Source organism: Chiroxiphia lanceolata, chromosome 2 (genome assembly GCF_009829145.1).
Source record: "Chiroxiphia lanceolata isolate bChiLan1 chromosome 2, bChiLan1.pri, whole genome shotgun sequence".
Classification (NCBI taxonomy): domain Eukaryota; kingdom Metazoa; phylum Chordata; class Aves; order Passeriformes; family Pipridae; genus Chiroxiphia; species Chiroxiphia lanceolata.
Window position 1 is genome coordinate 114,872,250 of NC_045638.1, and position 22,852 is coordinate 114,895,101.

At 46.1% G+C, this 22,852-nt stretch overlaps 1 protein-coding gene across 5 annotated transcripts in view; it reads left to right on the top strand.

Moving 5' to 3' along the window:
• FAM168A (family with sequence similarity 168 member A) overlaps positions 1–22,852 on the top strand; it is a 79,320-nt gene that overhangs the window by 13,556 nt on the left and 42,912 nt on the right. For 2 of the 5 annotated variants that reach the window (XM_032678810.1, XM_032678812.1), the window contains exon 2: positions 17,447–17,530. The exons of 1 other annotated variant lie outside the window; for it this stretch is intronic. The gene's annotated coding sequence lies outside the window, so the exon portion shown is untranslated. Of the gene's footprint in view, positions 1–17,387; positions 17,531–22,852 lie in introns of those variants that run through there. 2 more of the 5 variants (XM_032678813.1, XM_032678811.1) reach the window with 2 other exon arrangements.

Consider the following 22,852-nt stretch of genomic DNA (forward strand, 5'->3'; position numbering starts at 1 on the left):
AATTAGGTACAAATTTGAGTGGAGAGTTTTTTGGTTTTTTTTTTAAATAAAGATTAAATGATCTATTCAACTCTTTTAGGCCTCGCTTGAGATACATACACCTGTGTCTGGCTTGTAGAGGATTTTCCTCATTAATTAAGAGCCCTTTCCTTGTGTTATTACTTAATTGGGTATCACAGGGAAGCTGATGAGACAACGAAATGGTTTTAATTGCACACAAACTAAATGATACTTCACTGGTGGAGTGTTCCGTGCCATGACCCCGCTGGTTCTGCCCTGCCAGCGGTGCCAGGGCTGGCTCAGGAGGGAAAGGCAGCTGGAAAAAGGCACAAACACAGGCTGGGGGGGTGGAGGGATGGGAGCAGCTCTGGGTGGAGGATTTGGGGGGGCTGGGGGATGAAAAACTGGATGTGATCCAGCCCTGAGACCCCCCCGTGCCCTGGGCTGATCCAGCAGGGAAGGGGAGGATTCTACCCCTCAGGTGAGACCCCCCTGCAGAGCTGCCTTCAGCCCTGGGAACAACAGCACAAGGACCTGGAGCTGCTGGAGAGAATCCAGAGGAGGCCCTGGAGATGCTCCCAGGGCTGGAGCCCCTCTGCTCTGGAGCCAGGCTGGGAGAGCTGGGGGGATTCACCTGGAGAAGAGAAGGCTCCAGGGAGTCCTGAGAGCCCCTTGCAGGGCCTAACGGGGCTCCAGGAGAGCTGGAGAGGGACTGGGGACAAGGGATGGAGGGACAGGACACAGGGAGTGGCTTCCCACTGCCAGAGGACAAGGTTAGATGGGATATTGGGAAGGAATTCCTGGCTGTGAGGGTGGGGAGGCCCTGGCACAGGTTGCCCAGAGAAGCTGTGGCTGCCCCTGGATCCCTGGAAGTGTCCAAGGCCAGGTTGGAGCAACCTGGGCTAGTGGAAGGTGTCCCTGCCCATGGATGATCTTTAAGGTCCCTTCCACCCCAAACCATCCTGTGATTCCAGAAATCACTCACTTTTCTGTAGTTAACTGTCCCCATTTTTCAGACTTATTTCCAAAATCTCCCATGTTTGGCCAACGTTCAGTTTTGAACCATCAGAAGGGTCTTGGCTGTTGTTATAAATTTTATAGGGGTTTATGGTTCCCTGCAGTTTCAGGCCTATAACTGCAAAAGTAAACGACGTAACTTCTAAAAATTAAATGTACGACTTGCTTGTACAGCGTGCTCAGGTGGCTGTGGACAACCTTGCGTGGGAGCAATACATTTATTCTTAAACTTTTGGGGTTAGTCACTATTTCTGCTTCTTCAGACTCCTTCATTTTTTTCTTTTGGGAGGGTGGAAATGAGAGTAAAAGGAAGAAAAAGCTCTCCCCCGTGTCATGTTTCCCTCTGCTCATCTTTCCCAAGCAGCAGGGAGATGTGTCAGCACCATGAATTATGGATGGAACTGCAGCCCATGGAGTGCTGAGTATCCACAGTGGGATTAACCTGCTTCATTCATCCCTGCACAGCAGAACTGCCTGTGGGATTGGGAAAACCCCAAAACTTCACATTGTCAGTGTTTGTTCAGCCGCAGGAATTAAATTCTTCCTTTCCCCCTCCCCCCATTTTTTCCCCTTAAACATCAGATTTCCCTGGAAATCTTCCAGGAATTTTTAGGTCAACTCAAATTTTGATATTTATAAGCTCTGCTTGGGAAGTTAGTCCTGGATTATCCTGGTTTAAAACTGGGCGAAAAGAAGCTGGGGAGCTTTGGCTGCTCCATCCCTGGAATGTCCAAGGCCAGGTTGGACAGGGCTTGGAGCAACCTGGGCTATGGTCGATGGTTATTTCATTTACCTACTTTTGCACTGCTGATTTTAGATACATTTAAGTGAAATATCTCAGATTGCTCAGTTAAACCATTTGCTTGTAAACTTATTTTTATTTCTTTGGGCTTCTGTTTTCCTAAAAGGAATTTCTTCTCCCTGTTGGTCCAGCCCTTCCAATGTCAGTCAGACACTGTTGTCTTTTCATTAAAATTTGAACTCCTTTATTTTGGCCATTCTGTGCACAGTTAATTAAACAGTGGCATCTAATTAGTAATTTGAGAGTCTGTTTAATTTTTTATTATGCAGGAAACAGAGGATGCTGCATTTCAGTGGTGGTATGTGCTAGGAACTAATGGCAAAGTCCCCTTGCAAACTGGAATTCCCAGTGATACGGTGTGGGATGCACAAGTGTTTGTGTTCGTGGAACTGCTTTGCATTTGATGGATTCCTGGGAAAAACAACAGTGTGGGATGTCAGCAGCAGGATTTAATTGACAGGTGGTTTCATAGAATCATGGAAGGTTTGGGTTGGGAAGGACCTTAAAGATCATCCAGTTCCACCCCCTGCCATGGGCAGGGACACCTTCCACTAGCCCAGGTTGCTCCAAGCCCCATCCAACCTGGTCTTGGACACTTCCAGGGATCCAGGGACAGCCACAGCTTCTCTGGGCAACCTGTGCCAGGGCCTCCCCACCCTCACAGCCAGGAATTCCTTCCCGATATCACACCTATCCCTGCCCTCTGGCAGTGGGAAGCCATTCCCTGTGTCCTGTCCCTCCATCCCTTGTCCCCAGTCCCTCTCCAGCTCTCCTGGAGCCCCTTTAGGCCCTGCAAGGGGCTCTCAGCTCTCCCTGGAGCTTTCCCTTCTCCAGGTGAACCCCCCCAGCTCTCCCAACCTGTTCTGGTCACTATAGACCAGATTTTAAAAGGGTTTGTGTGTTCCTTTCCCTTTTTCTGCTCTGCCTCATCCTCACAGAAAGATCTTGGCTCCATCTCCATTCAGTGATCCAGCCCCTTTTGGCAGCTCCACATTTGCTGCTTCATCCCTGGAATTTTGTTAAGCACATACAGGTGGGAGAACCTCTGTGTGCTTCCCATGAGGAATGCTGTCCTGAGGCTGGTGGGACACATCCTGTAGGAAGCAGGACCCAGACTGGGCTGTTTGGGCTCCTCGGCTCCTGTGGAATCAACGTTTTCTCCCTCATCTTCCATGCTTATGGAGTGTTTTAGGGAACTAAATGTTTGAAATGCAGATCCATCCCCCTGGCAGTTCCCAGCCTGGATTTGTCCCAGCTGATGGCTCCTTTCCTCCATGGAGAGGCTTCAAAAGCTGCCCTGGGAGCACTTGACATTCATGGTTGTTCCAGGAGGGTCATTAATGCAGCGCTGCCTTCGAGGTCTTTGGGAATTCAAGGGGCCGATTCTCTCCTTTGGAGCTGGGTAGGAATTGTAATGACTCCAGCTTTTGTGGTGTGTGTGCACATCCAAACCAGGGTTGGAGTAACGGGTGTGGTGGCAATTAAGATCAGAAAGGAACATTAGATCATCTGTGCTAATTAGGAGTGAATGAGGTGGTGGGAATTGTGAGCAGTGAACTGGGTGCACGCTGAGATTCCTTAGGGATGCACTCTGCCACAGGGAAATGGTGGAAGAGAAGAGGGTGGGAACTCCTCAGTCTGCTTGGATGGGGCATTGCTGGTGCTCACTTGGGCATAGTTCCTGCAGCAGAGGGAGAGGGGGAATGGGATTCCCACTTTCCTGGACTTAATCTGCTCCTTGGGCTGATTGTGAGCATGTTGGAGACGATGCCCTGGGGTGCCTGAGATGGCACTCCAGGTGAACCAGAGAGGGACTGGGGACAAGGACCTGGAGGGACAGGACACAGGGAATGGCTTCCTGCTGCCAGAGGGCAGAGTTATGTGGGATATTGGGAAGGAATTCCTGGCTGTGAGGGTGGGGAGGCCCTGGCCCAGGTTGCCCAGAGAAGCTGTGGGTGCCCCATCCCTGGGAATGTCCAAGGCCAGGTTGGAGCAACCTGGGCTAGTGGAAGGTGTCCCTGCCTATGGCAGGGGGTGGAACAATCTTTAGGGTCCCTTCCCAGCCAGACCATCCTGTGATTCCTCCTGACATGAGCCTGTGGTGTTCCTCAAGGAATGGCTGGTTTGGGACAAGACTAACTCAAGTACCAGCCCTGTTTTCCTTGTTTCTGGCTGCCAGCTGGATGTGGGATCATGGATTGCTCTCCTTTGAGCACAGTGGTCCAGATTGTTTGAATTCCATTCAGAATGGAACTGTGTGTGTGTTTGGTTGCAATTATTGCCTTAATATGTGGCTGCAAGACTTTTATAGACTGCTCAGAGCCTCCAAAAAAACAAAGTGATGTAAAATGGACTGACAGGTTCCAAGAGCAGGAGGGACTGACATAATCCTCTGTTTGGATGAGAAACCATCCCAAAGCTTGGAATGGAACATTGTTTTGGTCTTTTGGAAACACTTAATAGCCAAGTAAAGACAGCAATTCCCACCAAGGCAAATTTGATGCCCGAAGAGAGGAAGGAGGATGAAGAGGAGAGAGGAGAATGGTGAAAACACAGACTTTTCTCCCTCCTGGGCAGGGAACAGTCCAAGATTCATTAAATCCTGATGAATCCTTCAGATATGAGCTTGGAAAGCTCTTTGTTGGCTCAGCCTTTTATCTGCTCAGACCCTTCTATTTTATCTCCTGAACTTCCAGGGCTGCAAAAAGCCTTTCAGGCCAATTTAATATGGAATAAAAGCAAAAAGCCTGGTTTGATTCCACACCAGGTCGGTCAGGCAAGAGTTAGAAAAGTCTAATTAGACTTGTAATTGGAATGTGTGTGAGACAATTAGTTTTTGTAAGTGAGTGTAATTTAATCCAAAGGAAAGGGTCAGGAGGAACTCGCTGGGAAAGAGGTTAAGGAATAACATGTGGCATTCCTGGGCCTGCTGCTGCTCGTGTCTGATACATCTTTTCAGGGACCCCCAAAAATCCAACCTCCAGGAACCTGGAGGTGAGGCAGGGCTTGTGCTCTGGCTTTATCTCCCAGTTTTCATTCCAAGGACAATAGTAAATCCGTGGGGGATTCTGCAGCAGCAGCGATTTAGGGAATCCCCAATAGAAACCTAAAATCCAATGCCTGTCTGTGAGTAACTCCCGCTCTGGGAGTAACTCCCACTCTCTAGGAGCCCATTCAGCTTTTAGGGAAACTCCTGGGAAATGGGAATATTTAAGCTGAGCTGTTGAATCCCATCTTATCCCGAACACACACTGCGTGTCCTTTATGGATGCAGGATCTTATCCCTGTGCTTACAGAGCAGCAGCCGGGATATTTTCCTTTCTGCAGTCCTTTTTTCAGGAAAGGGGCAGCCCTTCAGCCTCCAAGGTCAGCCCAGGAAAAGGAGCTGCTTCCCAGACATGTGGTACTCATTTGCTTGGAATTTTTGACGCCGCTTATTCCAAGGCGGCGCGGTCGCGTTTTCCCAGACTCTTGTTTTTGGGGCGGGATTGGACGGGAAGAGAGAGATGCCAAAAGCTCTGACTGGAATCTTGAGTGGGGCGTATAGGGAATGTGTTCCCAGGTTTTAACAGATCCTGCATAATTATGGGGTCCTTGGAGTCCAAAGGAATGGATTGTTGGTGCTCGTGACCGTAATTCCGTGTTATTTATGGATCACGGTCTGTGATCCAGGTTTTGTCGGCACAGATGTCGGGGCGGGGGGTGTATTCCACGGAAAAAGGAGCCTTGGAGCACGGTGTGAGATCAGGCAGAGCAGGTTGGGATTTCCTGCCTTTGGCTGTAAAACCAGGAGCAGTGGAGGGTTAACAGCCAGAGTCCAAAAGTAGAAGGATAATAAATCCCGGGAATTCAAAGGAAACCTCAGCTCCTGGAGTCTGGGCAGCAGAGGGATGGGGCTTCTGACTCCAGTGTTATTTGTGACCTACTTGGAACTGAAATGCTGCTATTTGGTCAATACTCAACGGCTGGTTTTTAAAATGATCCCACATCCAGGTTAAATATAATCCTCTGAGAGATAAACATTCTCCACAGGAAATTCCATCACTCCTCGTTGCCTTCATTTTTACTTTTTACTTTAATAGTTCCTTCTTTTTCCACGGCAAACCCCCTTCTCCCCCCCAAGCCCCCACCACCTTTTCCATCACATATCCAATATTTTATGGAGCAATCACAAAGGGCAGTAAATTGAGTCAAACATCCTCTCCTTGGCAGCATTTCCCTCATGACCAAATCCAATATGAACAAAGAGGACAAGGGCAAATAACTTCACTTATTCAGGTCATTTTTCAGCAGAATCATAAAAAATTAGATAGAAAAAGGCCCTATTAGATTATCTCTCCTCTCTTCCATCTTGCCACTCCTGGGTTCTTCTCCGCAGTAAATTTTCCTTGTCCAAATGGAAGTAAGAGAATTTTCCTGCTGATTATTGTTTTTCTTGAGTGGAATAGGATGGATGGGGTTTAGAAAATATTTTTTTTATGCTTCTACAGGGTTCATTTTTAATTTCTGTGGTTTTTATGTTGCTCTTTTTGGGCACCAGGATCTTATAGTTTTTAATTCCACCCCGTTAGTCCAGTTGTTCCAGCGTTGGAATAACCCCTAGGCCATGTGTAACAATTTCACCCTATTGTGTTCCTTCCAGGATTAATGTCCCAACAGCACCAGATTGTCCTTCCTGGACAGTGGGAAATGTTTATAATGCTCTTCAGATTAAAATAATTGAATATCCTCTTAAAAAGATAGAGTTTTTTCCCCCCAAGAGCTGCCAGGGGGTAAATATAAGATAATTTAAACCCCCCCTCCCACCAAAAATCCTACATTAATATGGGTTTGAAGGAGTTAATGTTTAAGGAGTGGATCTGTTTATCTGCAGCTGAAAGGTCACTGAGTAAATTCTTCAATGATCCCAGTGATGGGGAGGTGCTGCTGAAATGACAGATCTTGTCCTGCTTCCAAACAAAAAAAATCCGGGTTGGGACTCTGGAGCAAATGGGGATGTGCCTCGTGTCTCTGGGAAACAGGGAATCAGGGAATCAAGGAATTGTGTCGTGGAATCACAGAATGGTGAGAGAAGGAAGGGACCTTAAAGCTCATCCCTCCCTGTGGCCAAAAAGAGACCAAAACTCGAATATCCCAACCCCCAGACAGCAAAACCTGGAGCAAACCCCTATTTTTGGTCCAAATTTGGCTGCAGCTGAGCTGTGCTCTCCCAACCTGTGAGAAAGCAGCCAGATGTTCCTGCTGGATGAGCCTCATTTCTTTGGGAAACCGGGCTAAAAATGGACCCAGCCAGCAGCAGCAGCAGCTATGTTTAGACCCAATATTCCAAAGAACTCCTTCCTTTGCAGTTCTTTTAGGATTTTTTTCCCCCCTCCTGGAACTGTCTTTTGCAGGAGGATGAAACAGCTGCCACCAAGAGCAGGAATGGAGTTAAAAGATGAAGAGCTGCTGGTGGCAGCACAGCTGGACACATTCCAGGTCACTGCAGCCTGGCAGGCTCTCCAAGAGCACAATCCAGGATGTTGGATGTTTCCCCCACCTCTGCCCTCCTCTGGAGCCAATCGCTTCACGTCACCAGCTCTGCAATCCAGTTTTTAGATGGTTTGCCAATCAGATTATGATGCTGGAGCTAAGGAAGGGAAAGAAACAAACCGTGGAGAAAGACTTTCCATGGGGAAAACATTCCACTTGGGATTTCGCTTGTCTTCCTGTGCCAAACTGGCAGGAGAACTGAATAATTACAGTGCTTTTGCAAACAAAATCAATGTACAGCAAGTCTGGGCATGGCCACCCTTCCATACCTGGATTTTATGGAAAATGTAGTGAAAGAATGCCATAGTTTTGTTCCATTCCATAGTTAAACCACTCTCCCTAAAAAAGGAGGATTTTTAAATAAAATCCCCGTGTGTTCCATGGATTATAGTCCCTTCTTCCATTTTAAAAGACAGCTAAAACTCCACAGCACAGGAAAGCAGGGACAGTATCCCTCAGATCTGTGTTCCCACCCAGGGATCAGGATGCTCAGAGTGGCATCACCACATCACATGTGGACAGAGAGACAGAGGAAGGGCTATTATGGATATTATATATATATATATATATATATATATAAAGCATCAAACTTTGTTTTCTTCCAAGTCTGACCAGGAGCCCCTATTTTTTCAGACTAAAATATAACCAAACAAATTGGATCATAAAAATCAATTCTCAAAAACCAGCCCCTCTGTTATATATTAAAGGTTTATTCCCCTTTATTGTGCACCATTAAGGATGCACAACCAGCTTCCAGGAATGCTCTGCTGCTGTCCCAAATGTTCATCCTGTGGATCCTAATCTCCCGTTGTTTTCCCTGTCACATTCAATACATCTCCTGTTCATAAATTATGGACTTGCCTTATTTCCTTAACGTTGCCCGAGAGTCCCCGGGAATTCAGGCTGGGCAGCTCCAAACCCAGGATGCTGAGACTCTTTTAGGATGGGAACAGACTAAGGCAGCTCATTCCCCCCACACTGAGCCAGTCACGTTCCTTTTCCTTATTTTCCCGCCAAAATTCCACCCCTAGGAATTCACCACGGAGGTACTGAAGAGATGAAGACCCACGTGTGTGGTCCCTGGAACTGCTGGAATAGGATCCATAGGATCCCTCACAGTGTATGTGAGGGGAACAACAGCACGAGGATGTGGGGCTGCTGGACAGAGTCCAGAGGAGACCCCGGAGATGCTGCCAGGGCTGCAGCCCCTCTACTCTGGAGCTGGGAGAGCTGGGGGGGTTCACCTGGAGAAGAGAAGGCTCCAGGGAGAGCTGAGAGCCCCTTGCAGGGCCTAAAGGGGCTCCAAGAGAGCTGGAGAGGGACTGGGGACAAGGGATGGAGGGACAGGACACAGGGAATGGCTTCCCACTGCCAGAGGGCAGGGAGAGATGGGATATTGGGAAGAAATTCTCCAACAGACAAGCCCAAAGGCCTCAGCTGCTCCTCCCGGGACAGCCCTTTCACCACTTTGTTGTCCTGTTTTGGATGCATCCAAGGAAATCTTTGGAAGTCATCCCCACCTGGGGGATGAGAGCTGTGGCATCAGTTTAGGAGAGGATTTGTTCCTGTTTGGGATCTGTTGGAAGGCTCTGGTGGTGAAAGGCTCCAAGTTCTTTCAGAGGCTCTCCCAGAGCTGCCAGAGAGGGAAGTTAAACTGATGACCTGGAAAAAGAAAATGAGGGAGACAAGATTAGTCTGCTCAACAGGGAATGCTGTCCTGGGATTTGTTTTGATTCCTGTGGAAGCACCAGTCTGGAAGGCTTTGTGCAGTGGAATTTTGGGGGTTGTGGTTGGAGGGGAAAAAATACTTTGGAGATGTATATAGACATACATAGAAATATATTTTAAATGAATAGCTAATATGTATAAAAATAAATATATAACTGTATTAAGTTATATTTATAACTTATATAAATAATATATTTAATATATTACATAAAATATATAACTATATAAAATAGATTAAATATATAAATTATTAAAATATATTAAATATATAACTAAATATCAAATATTAAATATATCAAATATATTAAATATATGAAGATAAAGATATAAAATACATAAAGATAAAGAAAAATATATTAAAATATATTTATATATAAATATATAAATATATGAGTAGAAATACATAAAAGATATAAAATAAATATATAAAATATAAAAATGAATATGTAAGATATATTTTATATATAAAATATATGAAGATAAAGATGTAGAATATATAAAATAAGTATATAAAAATAAGTATGTGAATAGACATTCAACATATTGAATATACCTATAAAATGTATAAAACATATAAAATGTATAAAACATAAAATATATAACATATATGAAGATTTAAAATATATTAAATATATAAATATATTAATATAAATATATAAAATAAATATATAAAATATATAAAATACATGAAGTTAAAGATATAAAATATATAAAATACATAAAAATAAATCTATAAAATATATAAATACAAGGATTTGTTCCTGGATGAGGACTCTGGGAGTGCTTTTCAGAGGCTGCTGTGCAGGATATACTTAATTTAGCAACTGTCATCCCAGTTTGTACGACCTGTGGTGACAGAACCTGGCCTGGGAAATGTCTGAAAATCCAGATTCATGGAATATTTAGCGGCCCATTCCCTGCTAATGGGCTCCAGAGCTGCGCCAGCACCGCAGGATCCGGAACAAAAGGCTCTGTGTCCCAGTGCCAAGTTTCCTGAGGCTGCCCTGAGTTCGTTCAAGTTTTTCCCTCAGGTTTTATCAAAAGCAAAATCTGAGTCCAGCAAGGCAGGGCTTGGGTGGTTAAAACCAACCAAAAGCTGGTTTTATTCCCCTTGCTCTGAGGAAACCTGGGATCTGTCACGTGTGGCACTCTCAGAAACGAGGTGGGTTTGTGGGTTTTGTTTTTTTTTTTTTTCAGCAGGAGATAAATTGATGTGAGAAAAACTCCCCAGTATTGATTTTCCTTTTCCTGTGGCTTTGGAGAGGTTGTTGATGCAGCAGGAACACAAGGGCTCTCCTGTGTGGGCACAGTAATCGTAATAAATTGGCTTTTTGAAACCCAGTTTTTAGGCTGTGGTTTCAGTGACTTGATTTGTGGAGTGGATGAGAGCTCCTGGCACAGAATTACTCATTTTTGGGCTGTGGAAGAGGCAGGAGGAGAAATTTTCCTGTGTTATCTGGAGCACTAAACATCAGACGAGATTGTTCTCTCTGTCTCCTTCCTTCCTGGAGCCGAGCCAAGAGGTTTTTTGGGGATGTGAGTGTTAAAAATTACACTTTCTAGAGCTCATTCTTGTACATCCCGACAGGGATCGTGACAAGGACAATGATTTATCCTCGGGAGAGCAACAATTCCTTTCTCCCAGTGTCACCAAGGTGTGAGCAGGTCATTCACTGAGGATGCCAAGGATGAGATGTTTGTGCATGGTTGGATAATCCTGTTGGATGTCCATGGGAAGCACTGCTGATCCTGATGAAGGGGTGAGCAGGAATCACTGGCGTTCAGGGACACTCCTCTCTTTGTTCACCCTGTTCTGGGTTTGCAGGCAAGTTTTGGGGCCATTTTTTTCCCCCCCATTGTCCAATTTCTTATGGCCTACTCTGCATATTCTGAGAGTCTCCATGTTAATCTGGGATTTGTTGGGATTTGTAGGTGGCCAGGGTGGCCCAGGGACCATGTTGTGAATGGAGACAGACGCTGATGATGTTGCTCTGTGGTGATTTATCCCAAATAACTCAATGACAGTCACTCAGTGATCCTTCTTTTGCATAATTCCTGACAGGATTTTCCTGATTTTCCCTGGGTTTCTGCTGTTGTCCTGACACACCACTTGCTTTTAGCCACTTTCCTGGTTTTTGATCTTGTGCCTTTCCTACAAAACCACTGCTCTTCTCTCAGAACCCTTTATGTGGAGGAACACCAAGTCTGTTTGTGTTTTGAGCTATACAGTGAAATTTAGGACTTGGAATTCTTGCAAGTCCTTTTTTTTTCTCTCCATCAAAAGCACCAATCCTTATTTTCCCCTCTTTGTGGACAATTTGGAGTGTGAATGGCCTCCCCAGGAGGGGCCATCTGTGTGCTTGGCTGGTTATTCCAGGAGGCTTTTAGCAGGTCAAGGAAGAGCACACGGAGGTAGGGCTTGGATATGATTTTCCTTACCTTTGTTTTATCACTTCTTCCTCAAATTTTTCCACTGCCACGCCTCAGATCTGAGCTGTGCCAGCAGAATTGAATTTGCATTTGTGCAGAGGGGCTTGGTTGCAAACACCACTCGTGGTGTTCCCCCTGGAGATGTCCAGCTTTGAGGGTGATGGGAGCACAGAGGGTGTCACTTCCTTAGATTTAGGAAATTCCAGGACATTCTACAGCCTTGGGGGGCTGGATTTTGGGGTGGAAAACTGGTTGTAAAGGTCAGTGGTTTGATGTGAGCAGAGGGCTGGTTATTGTAGGATATAATAATAGAATCGTGGAATATCCTGAGTTAGGACCCACAAGGATCCTGGAGTCCAAATCCTGGCCCTGCACAGGGCACTCCAAGAGTCCCACCCCAAAAATGTTCTGGTGAGACCAATTAAACATCTTTCTCAACAGCTTGGAAGGTGGGGTAGGATGCACCTTGTAAAACTCCGTGGATAAACTGGGAGTAAAACTTGTGGCAGGTGAGCAAAACCAACCCCAAACCCTGAGCCATTCCCTGAGGAAACGTGGGAATCCCCAGCAGAAAGATTCAGGTTGGAAAGCACATCTGCCAGGAGTAACTCCAGGATTATTCTTGCTTTGCCTCCAGGAATTCTGTGAGGGAAGTCCCACCTCATTTTCTTATAAAGATAAAAAACCCCAAAACCCCCCAACACCCACCAAGACCCATACTGAAAATACATTTGTTATTTGTGGAATAATTTCTGGAGCTGGAAATCCTCTTGCAGTGCATCCATCTCTACCCAAGAGGTGGGCACCAGGGTATCCCAAGTTTGTTGGGCACACGAGCCTTGGGTTCGACTGGAAAATCATAGAAATTCCTATAAATTATGCGAAAGGGAGTTAATTGTCACTGCAGGGTGTCAAAAGTTGCGGAACATCCAATAACAACTGAAATTGGAAATACCCACCTCAAGGAACTGTGCTCCTCCATTGCCTGGATCTGCAGGGAATTCAGGAATTTAACTTGGCTGCTTCCTTGGGAAGCTCCTGAATATTCCGGAGAGATTAGACTTGGTCTGTGGAATGAGGATTGTTTCTTGTCTCTAAAAGGGGGACGCATTTGGTCAGTACTGGGAAGATGAATTTTTAGGAATTGTTTGGAGGAAAGTCCGGGGTGTTTTCGTGCAAGGAAAAGTTGTTCTCCAAGTTGGAGTCAGCACTGGAAGTAAAATAGAGGAGCTTGTGGAATGTGGAGGTCTGGGGTGGGATAACATTAGGGGGGGTGTTGGCAGAGCTCTGGGACAACCTGGAGGAGTTTGGAATGAGCACATGGATTTATTAGAGGCAGTGGGAAACTTCAGGAGGACTAGGAGACACCAGAAACTTGGGAAATGAGGAAATCCCCACTCTGGACTTCCTGGATAATTAATAATGGTCCATTTCTGCTCAGTGACCTGAGCTGATCTGGAGGAACAAAACCTGTGGATAAGGATTAGCTTTAGGAGTGGCCTATGCTGGGACTGGGGAGGGGTGGAACAGGAAATCATTAAAATCCTTTGCAAAAGCTGGAAAAAAGCTTGTTAATTTTCTCTAATATTATCAGGAATTTTGATAATCCATGGGCAGTGCTCAGGAAGGGGAAGGGGTTGAGTGTGTGAGGCTTCTTTAAAATTTGGGTGACATCACTCTGAATTTTGGGGAGTTTTTCACTGGAATTGCTCCTGTGATATCCGTGTGGCAAAGAGAGTCCAGGGAATAAAACTGGAAATTGCCAAGGACTCCAAAAGGAAGGAGGGGTTGGGAATTCTTTGAACAAGTGCTTAATAAACCCCAGTGAAAGAAATGTTAACTCATTTTTAATTGCTTCAAAGTGACTTTGTAATTGAAAGTTAATTAAAGGCCTTGAAAAATTATGGGGAATTTTGGGAACACCTTTATGGAAAAGCAGCTGCCCACCTTAAATGATTTTTATTGCTGCTTAATCCATATGAATTACTCAATTAATTAGTTAATTGTGGATCAGCACAGGAATTTTCTGTGGACCTTGTAGCCAAACTGGGAGCTTTGGAGGGAATGGGATTCCAGGGATATAATGGTGGGAGATGAGGTGGGAATGGTGCAGTGGTGGGTGGAAAACCTTGGCCTTATAAAAATGATTCATTTTTAATTAAAACTGAATAGAAAAATAAACCAGATCTCACCCTAAGTCTCTCTAGAGTTCAGATTAGAGCGGGTGACTTAAATATCTGGAATTATCGGGAATTATCCACCCATCCTGCTGCTGTGTCCTGGATCCTCTCCGGCCCCAAAATCCAGCGGCAGAGAGCTGAGCTGTTGTTATTTCAGTCCCAGTTGTCCTTTTCCCGCTTTTTGGCTCCAAACCCAACCCCTCCAGTTTTCCAGGGGATTAGACCTGGGTTTCTTTTTAATCAGGAAGTGAAAACGTGGATGGGATTTGCCACTTTTCCTAATCCTGCTCTGCCCTCCTGCCCTTCTGCCGGCACCCTGCAAGTTATTTTAGGAATACAGGAGGACTGATGGGAAAGGGAGGTGTGGTCGGGGTGACATCCAGTAGCTGAATCCTGACACATGTCCAGGATGTTCCTGGAGGAAGGATGATGCCAAACTTTGCCAGTTTAAGGAATTCCACACTTTTTTTTTTTCAGTTGGAGTTCCCACTTATGTTCCGTGGGATATTTAATCCTCTGGAGCTTAAAGAACCCTTTGATTTTAGGAACTTTGAGATGTTGAGTCGCTGTGTGTTGTGACATTGAGTTTCCCTGAATGCACATTTTCCTGGGATGGATGTTCTCCTGGATGGATGTTTTCCTGAAATGGTTGATTTCATGGATGGATGTTCTCCTGGTTGCGTGTTTTCTGGGATGCATGTTCTTCTGGATACATGTTCTCCTGGATGCATGTTCTTCTGGATGATGTTCTCCTGGGATGGATGTTCTCCTGGGATGGATGTTCTCCTGGGATGGGTGTTTTTCTGGAATGCATGTTCTCCTGGATGGATATTTTCCTGGGATGGGTGTGTGTGAAGGTGCTGGTGGACCACATGGCCCTTTTCACTCTCTTCCTTAAAAACTCCTCCCTCTCCAGACTGACCAAAGCCATTGCTGGTGGTTCCCAACTGCTCCCACCCCTTGGCCCGGAAAAGTGTTGGCAGGAGGACGTTCACGAGATGGAGCAGCCCTGGGAGCGTTGCTGTGCTGAGCATCCCATTACTTGGGGATCCAGGTCTGAATTCCTGCCTGAATTCCCAACTGATTCTCTTGGCTGCCCCTTGTCCTTCCTTCCCTCCGTGTGAAACCTTTTCCTGGGATCTCCCCTCCTGCTGTGCTCCTGTTCCCATTGCTGGGCTCTCTGAGGGCCATCTGGTGAACCAGATCAGGGAGCAGCAAACCAGGTTATTTTTATCCCGGATCACTTCCCTAATCCCGTTCCCTGCACAGCTCCAGCACAGCCTTGGTGACACAAAGGCACTTTTTAAGGAAAGATTGGAAAGTTCTTCCAGCCAGGAATGACCCTGTGCTTTCCTTTCTTCCCAAATCCTTTCTTTCCATGCCTTTATTCCCTGCCAGGTATTTACACTCGATGAACGTTGTCGTGCCAGCAAAACTTCCCACTGTTGTGCCATCCCCCTAAATTTTCCAAGTTAATTCCTCCTCACAAATTCATTTTTCTCATTCTTTAATGGATGTCTTTGCACTTCCAGACCTCCTCACACTCACATTTCTTTGGTTTAGTCCTAATTTAAAGGATTTTTCCCAATTCCTGGCCCTCAGCACTAAAAGCTGTGTGAGTCCTGTCCTCCTGCTGAATCCTGGAAACCCTCCAGGAACTCAGCACTGCTGGACACAAACCTTTGGTATTTGATGAGCAAGAGCTCATTGACTTCCTTGGCCATCCAAAATATGGATTTGAAGCAAATTTAGGAATCAAACCCGCTCTGGGAAACAAAACAATAATGACGAGGGATTGGAGGTGGGAAAGCAGCAAAAGGAATGGTTGATCCCGTGGGCAGGATGTGCTTTCCCCAAATCCAGGGCGGGAGGAAGATCTGGGGGAGGTTGAACTTATTTTCTGCTCCGTTCTTGCCACAAAAGGAGGGATTTGTTGCGTTTTCCGAAGCTGTTGGAAGCGAAGCCGCAGCCCACGTCTTCTTGCTGCGGGAGCGGGTGTATTCCTGGAAGGAATTAAAACTGGAGCTGTTATATTTGGTACCTCCTGGAGCACTGAGGCTCCTTTGGGGACAGAATGTGCTCAGAAAGAGGCTCATTTGCCACTGAGGAGCTTGATGGGATGAGATTTGTCAAGTCCTTGTTTCTGCTGGAATTCACCCTCTCTCTCCTGAAGAGATTTTAGTGTTGTTGTGCCTTGGAATTTTGAAGGACCAAGAAGCCTGAAACCAGGATTGAATTCCAAGCAATGAATGTTCTTATTATAATGTAGGAAAATAGGTGGAAACATTCTTCCCCCTTTCCCTGGGGGGTAACAACAGTGTTGGGATTATCTGGACCTCACTTGCCACTGAGGAGCTTGGTGGGATGAGATTTGCTGAGTCCTCGTTTCTGCTGGAATTCCTTTGTGTTTTCCTCTTTTCTGACGAGTTTTCAAAGTTGTGCCTTTGAATTCTGAAGGGCCAAAAAGCCTGAAACTGGGATTGAATTCCAAGCAATGAATATTGTTATTAGAATGTAGGAATATGCACCTGTGGAAGCAACAGGTGGAAATATTCCTTACCCTTTTCCCTGAGTGGTAACAACAGTGTTGGGATTATCTGGAGACTGGAACATCACCAGGGTGGGTTTGGACTTCTGTCCAGGGATTCCATTTGAGTTCATTGGTTTCATTTCAAAGGTCTTGTGGTGGAATTCTGAAGGGAAAAGTGGGATGGATCAGCACTCCCAAAGAAAGTCTCACTTGTTGGACTGGATCCAGCATTTTCTGCATCCTGGTTTCTCCCCCAGGGTATGGGTTTTTTGGGTGAATGTGAACTAATTTGGGATCAGTGGGTAGAAACCAGGAAAAAATATTTCATGGGAACATTTTGGGCCTGGGTTGATTAAAATAAAGAGTTATTCCGGGGAGCTGGTCCTGGTTTGGGAACAGGAGCTTTACTGCTCCTCTCTGGTGCCTAAAACATGTGGAGTGGCTTGGGAAGGGGATGCCCTCCCCCTCCTGCATCCTGTGCTTCCCAGAGCCCAGTCACTCCCAGTATGGTTATGAGCACTCCCAGTCTATCCCAGTTGCCCTCAGCATGCTCAGTCCCATGATCAGTTGCTTCCAGCATGATCCCAGCTTCTCTCACTTGCTCCCAGTTGCCCAAAGTGTGGTCCCAGTTGCCCCAGTTGTGGTCCCAGTCCCCCCAGCATAGTTCCAGTATCTTCCAGTTGATCCCAGTTGCTCCCAATGTGTCCCCAGTTGGCTCCCAGTATAGGCCCAGTAGCTCCATTCACACCCACTGTGTAATCCCAGTTGCTCCCAGTATGATCCCAGTATGATCCTAGCCACTCCCACTATGATCCCTGTTACTCCCAGTTCCTCCCAGTTGTTTCCAGCATGAACCCAGTTTTTTAGAGACATTTCGTTTCCAGTTCCAGAGCTTTTGTTCCAGCTGGGAAGGTGGGGTGGGGTGGGGTTGAGAGTAACATGTAAAACTGGGGCTAAAAGCTGCGTATTCCCAAATCCTCACAAACAGCTGGTTAACAAGGATTTGCATGGAAGCTTAAACTGGGAAGACCTTGGACTTATTTCCAGCTCTGGTATCCCTTCCCACTCCTCCCTTTCTCCCAGCCTGTCTCCCATGTCCCTGTTCCTTGTGCTCCAGGGGAGCCATGACCCCCCCGTGCTGGAAGGAGCCGTGTTTTGTGTCCCACAGGTTTTCCCACAGAGCCCTCACGGCTCTTTCTCTTTCTCTCTGTCCTGTTGCTGCTCAAGAGCTCTGGAATGCTGTGAAGACTCACTGCCCAGGCACATTCCCCTCCGGATTATCTCCATCCAAAGGAAGCTCGTCTCCCAGAGGTACCAATCCGTGTTTGATGTGTCCCCTTCCATCGGGTTTAGATTCTCCTCCCGACCCCGTTTTCCCATCTCCCTCCATGCAGGAAAGCTTTGGATTCTGTGGATTATAAAGTGTTGCTGTTTGAGCTGGTTTGGGCCCTTCTTTCTGTTTAAGGAATTTGATGGAACTGGAAAATAAGGAATTTCCGGCTCGTGAAATGCAGGAGTTGAAGCTGCACCAACACTCTGGGCCTTAATTTTATTGTGGTGATTTGTAAAGTGAATAAACTCTGCATTTTGGGATTTAGTGCCCAGATTATGAGCCCTGAGCAGGTCAAACCTCTGAACATGTTTTTTATATAAAAATATAGATAAGAATTAAGTACCTTATCTACAGGAGCTGTGAAACAGTCAGGAAATCCCTTTGGAAAACATCCCTATGTGCCTGCCCTTCAGTTTTCCCTTAGGAATTCGCTTACCTCTGTCTATGGAAGACACTGGGATGGCTGAAGTGACCTGATCCAGCTGTTCTTGTGCAGGAATATGGAAAACCAAGGACTGTGGGGTTTTTTCTCCCTTTTCTGTGTTTGGCTGCTCAGTAACATGAACTTTAAATGTCCTGGATCCGCTGGGCTGTGTTGGGATCAAACATTTGGACACACTGTGACCCTTATCCTGAGGGGATTTCATCATTTTTCAGCCCTGCTTTGGGAAAAACCTGCCCTAAATCCACGGCTGCTCTTTGGACACAGGCAAAATCCCACTGTTCCTTCCTCTCCCACCCCATCTCAGCCCAGACGGAACAGAAAGTGCCAATGATTTCAGGGAAGCTTTTTGTCCTTGCCTGTACCAGCCTTGAAGCAGCAGCAAAGATCCCCTGCTCATCTCCCTCTTTCCCCTTTTTCTCCTTTTCATGCTAGAAAAAAGGATAAATATTAAAAAAAAAGGGGACTTTGATGCTGCTCCTGACCCTTTTCCTGCCTGGTTTCCCCCAAATCTCCAAGCTGAGGAAGCAATAGGAGACCTCATTGTGCTGCTTTTTTAGGATGTGAGAACGAGAAATCCAGGGCTGTGGAAGTGAAGAGGCAAAGTCTCTCCAATCCCAAGGGTGGGATTGGTGGGAGGTGAGGTGGGAGAAGGCCCAGGAAGTGGAACTGGGATTGGAACTGGTGGGAGATCTCTGGGACAGGACGTTTTTCCAAGTGAGAACATGGGAAGTGGTGGCTTTGCAGGAGGAAGCTCCTGGTCCAGGTGCTCCTGGTCCAGTTCAGCTCCAGATTAAGGAATCTAGGTTTAAACTTTGGGTGTCTGAGCTCCCACTTTGGTCCCTGGAGACCTCAAGAGTGGAATTGTTGGAGCCTGAGCGACCTGGCTGAGCAGCTCCTGGTTGGCATCTCCAAGGAGATTGGGATTGCTCTCCAGGCTGTGATTGTCCCGCTTGGAATCTCCACCAGCCACTTCAGATATTTAATTTTTTGGGATCTTTATTTGGGCCTTTTTAGCCTCCTGATGGTGATTTCATTCAGAAATCAAAAGGTGGAAGGAATTGGCTTAAACTCCCGGAAAGTGTCCCACTCACCCACATCCCAAGAGAAATTCCAGCAATTCAACAGTTAATCCTGGTGTGTTTGTGTGTAAAATCCACATGTATCCAAAAATACCTCTCTTATCTCCCTCCTGGTTTGGTTTGATGTAAACATTCTGTGATGCTCTTTTACATTAGGCTGGGTTTTATCCACTGTGGAATTTGGAACTGGGCCTGGACTTTACGCTTTTGCTTCTCCACGATTCCAAACTCAGATGGAAAATTTCTGATCTTCAGTCTCGGGATCGTTTGTGCCAGTTTGGTGGGATCTTCCCTGGGCTGGGAATGCTCCAAATCCGGGGTTGAAGTGAAACTTTTTTCCAACGTGGCCCGGAACACTTCCAGGGATGGGATGTGGCACTATGGGGGAACATCCCCCTGTTCCCTATGCTTTCCATAGCTCCTCCCTGCAGTGTTTGCTCCACATCCCTTCTCCCACAAACCCCAGATGGATAATTTCCCACCTCTTCCCGCCGTGCCAGCCTTGTTTGTGTGGAGGAACAAATATTCCCTGTGGATTACCCAGCTCCTGGAGCACAGTGCTGCTGGAAATACCTGGTTGTGATTAAGTGCATTCTGAATTTGGGAGTTTGCTTAATGAGCTGCACCTTCCCCACATTCCTTTGTTCCCTCAGAAGAGCTCCGTGTTCCGATTTACGGGGCCAAAAGGGGGAAAGTGCCATGAAAAGCCTTAATTAGTCTCGTTTGAGTGCACAGGGAACAGAGTTGGTGTGAGCCAGCTTTTGATTCCACCCTTTGATTTTTCCCTAAGCTCGTTAGAGGCTCTGTATCCCTGCCTTTCTCAGGCTGGATTGGATAATTGGAATTTCGAAGAGCAAGAGCCAATTATAAGCAATAAAGTTGTGAAGCAGTCGGCTTCATTATTAAATGTTCTTTTTTGAACATGTGGAAGCCATAACTTGGTGGGGTGGGATTCACAGGAATGATATCCAGAGGGTTTGTTGTGAACCTCACAAAGGAGAATATTCCAGGAGCCTCGGATTTGCCCATTGTGCCACATTTCAGCAGTATGTGAATCCCAGAATCCCAGAATTTGGGCCACCGAAGGTCATCCATCCCAACCTCCCTGCTCAGGCAGGATCCCCGAGAGCAGCTACTTCAAGGTTGGGAATATTCCCAGGGAAGGAGACTCCAAAACTTCTCTGGGCAGCCTCTTCCAAGTGTTCTGTCGCCCTCACAGGGAAGTTCTTCCTCACGTTCAGGTGGAACTTCCCGTGTTCCAGTTTCTTCCCGTTGTCCTGTTGTTTGGCAGCACCAAGAGCCTGGTGGTGCCACTGAGGTTTGATTTTTCCTCTACAGACCAATAGGAAAAAACCCCCAAATCTTGGAATACTGTGTTTTATCCTTGGAATTCCCACATTTTTTGGGGTATTTCAGTGTGTAGTTCCTGTAGTCCCCAGTTCTGGCCGTGGATTCTCCACACAAAAGACTGGAAATTAATTGAAATGCAAATCCTACTCTAAGGTGTTTGGTTTTTCTTTTAATTGGACCTTCCAGAATTATGCCTGACTGGAAAAAAAGAATTCCATTGGTATCATTTGGATAATTTGGTTTGTTTGGGAATTAAGATTTCCTTCTGTCTCTATAAAGTCTACTTTTCTCTTGGATGTTATCTGCTCCAGAAAAAGGATGTTGGATTGGGTTTCCATCCCAACTTGCCATTAAGGAGCCAGCAGTTGGATCTTCCAGCTCTTCCTTCCTTCCCTGTGGCAGTGGGGATTGGAACACCTGACTGTGGGATGATGACCCACCTGGAAATGTTTTTCCAGGATTCCAATCTCCACCTGCACATGGAAATCTCCACATTTTCCACTGCTGGACATCAGATTCAGGGTCCTTAGATGAGAGGGAATGGTGGGAAACATGGAAGTTCCTTGGCTCAACAACCAGCCTGAATATTTGGGATGTGTGTGATGATGCACCGATGTCTTCCATGGTGATTTGTCTTTCCAAAGGCATTTGCTCTTGAGTTGCTGCCTTTTTCCAACCCTGTGGAAAATTCCTTGCTTTTAAATATTTATACTTACTATTTTTATACGATTTTAATATATTTATACTATTTTAATATTTTATACTATTTTACTATATTTATATCCAACATACTGATATTATTTCAATGTATTTATATATCTATACTTAATATAGCTGTATTTTAATACATTTATAGCATTTAAATATACTTTAATATAAAATGACTGACTTCCATAAGATAACCCTGATTTCTTGTTGGGGGATCAGTTGGAAATGAATGGGAATTTGTCTCCTCTGAGAAATTTGCTTCTTGGCAAGATTTTAAAGCCCCAAAAAGGAAGGGAAGAAGGAGAAGGCACCTCTTAGTTCAGCCGGTGCTGATCCCGTTTAACATTCCCTTTTAATCCTTGGCTTGTGCCTGAGCATCCCGACGCTCCGGGGTCACCATGGGATCAGCACAATCTCCCTGCTCAGCTTTTCCAAGCCTGTCTGTGGTGTTAAGTCTCTAGCTGGAAGGGTGATCCCCTTGGGAGCCTTGACCTGCTCTCAGAATTCCTTTCTCCTGGGTTTTGTTCCAGTGGTTTTTCCCTCCCCGTCAGCCCTGCTCCATTAATTGCTGTGACCGCTCGGCACAACCCTCCCTCTCCCTCTCCCAAACCTCCTTTACTACAGCTCCTTCCTGATCAAGTGGTTCCTGGAGCAGGGCCCAAAGTGTCTCCTGGTTTCATATCCCCCCAGGGGCAGCACAACCAGACTTCCATCCTAATCCCTCTTCCCAAACACAAAGACGTCGGCACTGTCTAGACATGGGCGTTCCAGAGAGTTTATTCCCGCTTTCCCACATGCTCCCTCAAGGCTGAGGGTTCCCTCTTTCTCCTTTTCATCCCAGAGGGTCCTCCTGAAAGCCTTTGCTCCATGGGGTGAAGTCCCACAGATAATTTGGGAATGGGGTGAAATCCCACAGACAATTTGAGAATGGGGTGAAATCCCACATCCAGTTTGAGAATGGGGTGAAATCCCACATCCAGTTTGGGAATGGGGTGAAATCCCACAGACAATTTGGGAATGGGGTGAAATCCCACATGCAGTTTGGGAATGGGTGGCTTTGAACTTTTCCACTTTTTTTCTAATCACTGAGCAGCCTTTCCTTGAGCCCATGTTGGGCAGCTTTTCCATGCGGGAGTGGATCCTTAAAAGCTGGACTTTGGGAGCAGGGGAAGCTAAAAGTTTGAGTTTCCTGCTCCTTTGGAATTTTCCTTCTGCTCACGGCAGGCTTTGACCTTCCTTTTCTTGGGAAGTGTTCTGCTGGGAAGTTCAGCTAATGAGGGAATCATTAGGATCCTGGTCAGCCTCGGATGTGGTGTGGTTGTGTAGTGAAGAGGAGGGTGGCCACAAAAACATTGGGAAAACTGAAGATAAATTGGAAGTGGAGCAAAATCACCCCTTCTTTGTACCCAAAGTTCTCCCTCATTCTGGAGTTGGCGTCCTTATGTGCATTTATTTCCCATTTTTTCATAATAAAGTGTCAAAATGGTGGTCTCACTCCAGCCAGAACCGCCCATGGATTCTCCTGCAAGTGGAAAAGGCATGGTCATCCTTGAATTCCCTTCCCCAGTCATCCCAACTGCGGATGGTTCCATTTGTGGCACGAGGAATTCCAGTTTTATCTGGCAATAAGAGCTAATTGACAAGCCTGGGAAGTTGTACAGAAGAAGAAATGTGTCTGTTCTTTTGCCTCGACAAAAAGACAACTTGAAGAGTGAAAA